Source organism: Octopus bimaculoides, chromosome 1 (genome assembly GCF_001194135.2).
Source record: "Octopus bimaculoides isolate UCB-OBI-ISO-001 chromosome 1, ASM119413v2, whole genome shotgun sequence".
NCBI lineage: Eukaryota > Metazoa > Mollusca > Cephalopoda > Octopoda > Octopodidae > Octopus > Octopus bimaculoides.
Window position 1 is genome coordinate 153,934,981 of NC_068981.1, and position 6,342 is coordinate 153,941,322.

General features: G+C 38.3%; 1 long non-coding RNA gene across 2 annotated transcripts in view; it reads left to right on the plus strand.

The window, feature by feature from the left end:
* The first annotated feature begins 1,048 nt into the window (after positions 1 to 1,048).
* The window catches only part of LOC106868447 (uncharacterized), a 22,649-nt gene continuing 17,355 nt past the window's right edge, over positions 1,049 to 6,342 (plus strand). The window contains exon 1 of one of the 2 annotated variants that reach the window (XR_008265166.1): positions 1,049 to 1,470. This is a non-coding gene — a long non-coding RNA (uncharacterized LOC106868447). The remainder of the gene's footprint in view (positions 1,471 to 6,342) is intronic. The other variant, XR_001409285.2, reaches the window with a different exon arrangement.

Sequence of the window (6,342 nt, forward strand, 5' to 3'; positions counted from 1 at the left end):
GTCGACAGAGCAGACTGATGGTGGGTAAACAAACTTACAAGAAGTACATAGTAAATATACAAACAGGCAGACTCATAAACGTACAGTAAAACGAGTTGTTCACTGATTATAACTACACCGCAAATAGAAAAGTAGACAAGCAAACGTAGAGGGAGACACGTTAATGAGAAGGTAAACTCACAAACAAGTAGATACACAGACGGACAGTTAGACAGGCAAACAATCAGACTCAGCGTGACGATTTACAAAACTAGACAGAAAGTGACAGACACAGAGTTAGGACCGACCTAAAGAGAGATTGACAGAGATAGAAATAAGCCAAAGAGAGAGGTGGGGGAGAGACGATTACAGCCAGAAACAGATACAGAGATAGGACTAGTTCAGAGAGAGGATGACAAAGAGATATAGAGTCAGGATTAATACAGGAAGAGATGACAGTGACAGACAAATGTACGGACTGACAAGCAAGCAGCTAAATAAGCAGATGTACTAGATATAGACAGAAAGATAAATAGAAATACAATCATATAAGATATAGTATATTAACTCAGAGTTACATAAAATGTAACTGACACATGACTAGACGAGAATTCCTGGACGGGGAGAAAGAAGATATCAAGTTAGAGAAACTGAGAGACAAGATAAACAAGTGTTAGAGATAGAATCGGAAAGAGAAAAATACAGGGGATTGAGAAAGAGAGAAAGAGAGAGGCTGTCAGAGAGAGAGAAAGAGAGAGGCTGTCAGAGAGAGAAAGCAGGCCAGTGAGACAGAGAAAGAAGAAAGAGCGAGCGAGAGAGAGAGAAGATGAGGAAGATATGAAAAGAACGATGGAGTTGAGAAGATACTGAAGACAGAGAAAAGAATGAGAGAGAGAGGGAATTTAGTAAAAGCTCCAAATGGAACAGATACAGACAGGAAAACGTGCGTGTGTGTGTGTGTGTAGATAGATCGAGAGAGAAAAAAGCGAGAGGAGTAGTGATAGACAGGTAGACAGTATGTGTATGTGCGCGCGTTTGTGTGTGTATGTGTGTTTGTGTGTAAGAGAGAAAAAAAAGTGAGTAAGCCAAAACAGTTTTGGAACGAGGAGGGAAAAGTAGAGTCCAGTAGCTGTAATGGCAGACATTTTACAGTCCATAAACAAACCAAAGTTAATATATCTATCTGCACACTGCAATGAAACTAGGATAGATCCTATCCTTATATCATTTTTACATTTCTCATTTCTCTTTAGAAGTATGCAATTTACCATAAAGAAAGAAAAAAAAAATGTAATCAGTGCAGGTTTCTATGGTTACTGACTGTTTTCCTTGGAATTAGAATCTGCTGTCTCCCTCTCTACCACAGATAAACTTTCTTCCATTCTGTCTCTCTATATACTTTTGGGTGCAGGCATGACTGGGTGGTTAAAAAGTTTACTTCACAGATAGACAGGTGTGGTTTTGGATTTCATTGCACTGCACAGAATTTGGGTAAGAGTTTTCCACTCTAACTTCAGGTTGACCAAAGCCAAGAAGCATTCCCATTTTTTTGGTGATGGTCTTAAAACATTATCTAGCTTAAAATCATAATCTTGCTCTTGGTTGTCTTTAGTGAAGTCCACTCTTTTGTAAGGACAAAAGTTGTAACATTGCCTTCAGGATTTGAATGGCTTATCTACTGTAAACTGTATAACCATACTAATTGCTACACCAAAGCAACATTACAACCCTTGACTGTTTGAATTAGACTTAACACAAGTTGTTATGCACATGTTTATACACACACACACACACACACACACACACACACACATTATATGAATGAGTAACAAAGAGGCACAGGTGTACACCTGTACCTCTTTGTTACTCATTTATACTTTATTCACCTATCCTGGAATCAGATCTAACTTGGGGCTAAACAACAGCAACAACAACTACTATTTGTAATAAGCTGAGCAACCAGAATTTCTCATTAGATCAAGAGAAAGGACTGCAGGAGTATGTGAGAAGGAGAGAGAGAGAGGAGAGAGAGAGAGAGAGAGAGAGAGATCTAAGGAAGTTGCAAAAGAAATTGAAGTTGATACCAATGGAATGGGTAGAAATAATAGAGAAGAAATGGAGACAGAGTGAGTAAAAGTAAAGGGAATGAATTGGATCTACATGGAAGCAGATATGACTGTGTGGGTAAGAAGTTTGCTTCACAATCTCATGGTTCCAAGTTCAATTATGCTACACAGCACCTTGGGTAATCATCTTCTATCATAGTCATTTTTATCATAGCCAAGATTTACGAGTAAAATCTGGTAGACAGAAACTAGACCTGTTTTTAAGCCATCACCCAGTTTAACACCACTGTGGTGGTGTATGGCTTAGTGAATGTACCATGCCACCGGGGGCTGTGGAAAGACTCAGGGGGGGGGGGCGTCGAGGAAAAATGGGTCGATAATGGGTGACCAAAACGGAGCAATGGATGTAAAAAAAAAAATAAATAAAGGGTTAATTAGGTTAAGATTTATTTGTGAAATACTGTTATTTTGAATTTGCTGCAGAAAATGGTCTATGTCTGTGATGGTAAGTGTGGTGGTGGTGGTGGGGCATGTGAAATGTGGCCTTAGAACCAAAGGGTGGCAGTCTGAAAAAGTTTGGGAACCACTGGCTTAGTGGTTAGGGTGTTAGGCTCATGATCAAAAGATTGCAATTTCAATTTCTGGACCGGGCAACACTTCATTTCACATTGCTCCTGTCCACTCAGCTGGCAAAAATAAGTAATCCTGCAAAGAACCAACATCCCATCCAACTGGGGAATTTATACACCATGAAACTAGGAAACCAGTCCTTACGAGTCAGTATGACTCAAAAAGGTAACTTTACCTTTTTAAAACCACTACTTATAATATCTTGGGTGAGTATCTTCTACCATAGTCAAAAAGTTCACCTAAAATTTATGAATGAAATGTGGTAAACAGAAACTGTGAAAAGGCTCATTTAACCGTTTAACATTTAAACCAGCTACATCTGGTCCAAATATCCAACCTGTGTTATGTATAAACCAGCCAGATTCAGCATCTCACACTTATTCTGCAGCCATTCTATAAATATAGAATCACATCAAAATCTTGAAGCTGCAAGATAATGCTTGATTAATTCAAAACCTTGTGAATAAATAAGCATTACATTTGATAGGATAATCTGAATGCTAAACAGTTAACCCATTACCTACCAGTGATCTCATATGAGATCATTTAAAAATTACAAATTTCGTAATTATCTGTCAATATTTATACATATCTAACCTTTTTGCTATAAATACTAGGTATATTTCTCTGATATTCAAATGAGGTTTGATAATTTTTCACCCAGTATCTCACTTATTTCTATTTAAAATGTTATTTTAAAATGTTATTTTGATCATTCCAGTGTGTTTCTAAGGCTGTTTTATGCTAGAAATCAAAGTTTCATAAAAAAAAAATTCCAATTAATAGAATTATGGGAGGTAATGGGTTAATGGACTGACTAAACCTGTTCTTAACCCATCACCCAGTTTAATACCATCACTAAGAGCAGGGGTTCTCAACTATTTTTTTTTATCTCTGGACCCCTTTGATTACTATTTTATTCTGATGGACCCCTATTCAATGTTTAAAGATACTTCTTTCAAAGTTCCTATTTTGTTTTTCACACATTAACTTTTGTAGGTTGAACTCTTTACTCTTTACTCTTTTACTTGTTTCAGTCATTTGACTGCGGCCATGCTGGAGCACCGCCTTTAGTCGAGCAAATCGACCCCAGGAATTATTCTTTGGAAGCCTAGTACTTATTCTATCGGTCTCTTTTGCCGAACCGCTAAGTTACAGGGACGTAAACACACCAGCATCGGTTGTCAAGCGATGTTGGGAGGACAAATACAAACACACAAACATATACACACACATACATATATATATACGATGGGCTTCTTTCAGTTTCCGTCTACCAAATCCACTCACAAGGCTTTGGTCGGCCCGAGGCTATAGTAGAAGATACTTGCCCAAGGTGCCATGCAGTGGGACTGAACCCGGAACCATGTGGTTGGTAAGCAAGCTACTTATCACACAGCCACTCCTATGCCTATGTAAAACTTTAGAGAAAAAATCCAAGCTGTTTCTTGCATCTAAAGAAAAATATTTTCAGGGTCCCTTAAAATACTATTTTGTTACATGGACCCCAAAAATTTTATATGGACCCCCAGGGGCCATATGGACCCTAGTTGAGAACCACTGACTTAGAACATCAAGGGTAAGTACCTTCTACCATAGTCAAAAGGTTCACCCAAGATTCATGAGTGAAACAGTGAAAAGGCCCATTTAATGGACTGGCCATACCTATTGTTGATCCATCACCCAGTTTAGTACCACCACTTGTCTCCTCAGTGCCTTTACTTAAGTCCTCTCAATTGCAAGCATTTGGACCAGGTCTCAGCACCAGTCTAAAGATAACTTGATATTATAACATGTTGCCTCCTTTCCAACTATAGCAACACATGACTCAGTGTTTCTTACTCCATTTCACCCACTCCCTGGAGACCATATCAAAGGCCACGAGTACTGTCCTTCCTACTCTGAATAAGCCATAAAAAGAGAAATAAAATGTGACTATTCCAGTGTTTCATTACAATGGTAAAATATAACAGACACTCTTTTGAACTGAATGACATAAAAGAGAAAGAGGCTATTTATATACTCAACATTAATAGAAATATTGGGAAAGTATTGGAGGTGGCCGAGCATTATTAATAGGAGAGCATAGAGTAATATTAGTTTTAAATAAACTCATGTTTGTCCGTGTCTGTGAGTAAGCCAATGAGGAAGCCTCTGTATGGTTACTGGATCCAGAGGAAATGGCATCCAAATTTCCCTCAAATCATACCTTTAACATGTTAAGAAAAAAGCAAGGATATATTGAATAATGTAGTCTGTCTTATAGAAGACATATGGAAAAGGAAAAATAGACTGGATGATCATGGCTGGAATACTTTTGGTTATAGGGTAGCTCAGTAAGGACTTGCCTAGGGCTAAACACCAACAACTATCATGCATATATATATATATATATATACATGGCGTTATATATTGGCATTAGGAAGGGCATCCAGCTGTAGAAACTCTGCTAAATTAGATTGGAGCCTGGTGTTGCCATCCGGTTTCACCAGTCCTCAGTCAAATCGTCCAACCCATGCTAGCATGGAAAGCGGACGTTAAACGATGATGATGATGATCCATATATATCCACCTCACCAAATATGTATGTGTACATGAATAAATGTGTGTGTGTGTGAGGGAATGATATGTAAATCTATTTTGTGAGATATATTTCAAGTTCTTAAACTCTGTTTCATCTTTTTATCACCTAGACTATGGTGCAGTTCTAAAGTATTTTATTTACTTTATTTACCATAAATTCTTCACAGAGTACTTTGTACTGTAACAATAAGTTTCGATGAGCACTATATATATATATATATATATATGTATATGGTTAACTAGTGCACATGTTTTTATAGGCAGTATTGACTATATGACCCTCCTAGCGTACAACAATATATGTTTCGGCAGACAGTTTCACACTAAAAATATTGTAAAACAAACCCACAAAAAAATATGTCCGTGCACGTGTGTGTGTGTGTATGTGTGTGTGCGTGCATGTGTGCGTGTGTGCATGCACATGTGTGTGTGTGTGTGTGTGTGTGTATGTGCGTGTGTGTGTGTAAGAGCAGGTCTCGTTGTGTTGTTTAGAAGTTTGCAGTGTAACAATGTGATTTCAGATTCAGTCCCTCTTCATGGCCACTTTGGGCAAGTGTCTTCTACTTCTAGCCTCTGAGTAAATTTGGAAGGCAGAAACTGAAAAGAAGCCAACCATATACATATATCATCATCATCATCATCACCACCACCACCATCATAACCATCACCATCATCATCATCATCATCATCATCGTTTCACAGGGGCATCCAGCCATAGGAACCATGCCAAAGTGGACAGCAGAGCTTAGTGCAGTCTTCTGATTAGTCAGTTCCTGTTGAACCATCCAACCCATGCCAACCTGAAAAAGGGGCATTAAATGATGATGAGGATGATGATGATGTTGGTGGTGGCAGCAGTGGTGGTGGAGGCAGCGGTGACGGCGGTGTTGGTGGCGGCAAATTGGCATACTTGTTAAAGCATTGAACACCATTCTTTGCAGCATTTGTTCTGACTCACTGTTTTCTGAGTTCAATTCTTGCTGAGTCCAAACTTACCTTTCTCCTCTCCAGAGGCCAATGATTGAAACAAGTTAAGAGATGAAAGATATATATATATATATATATATATATATATATATATATA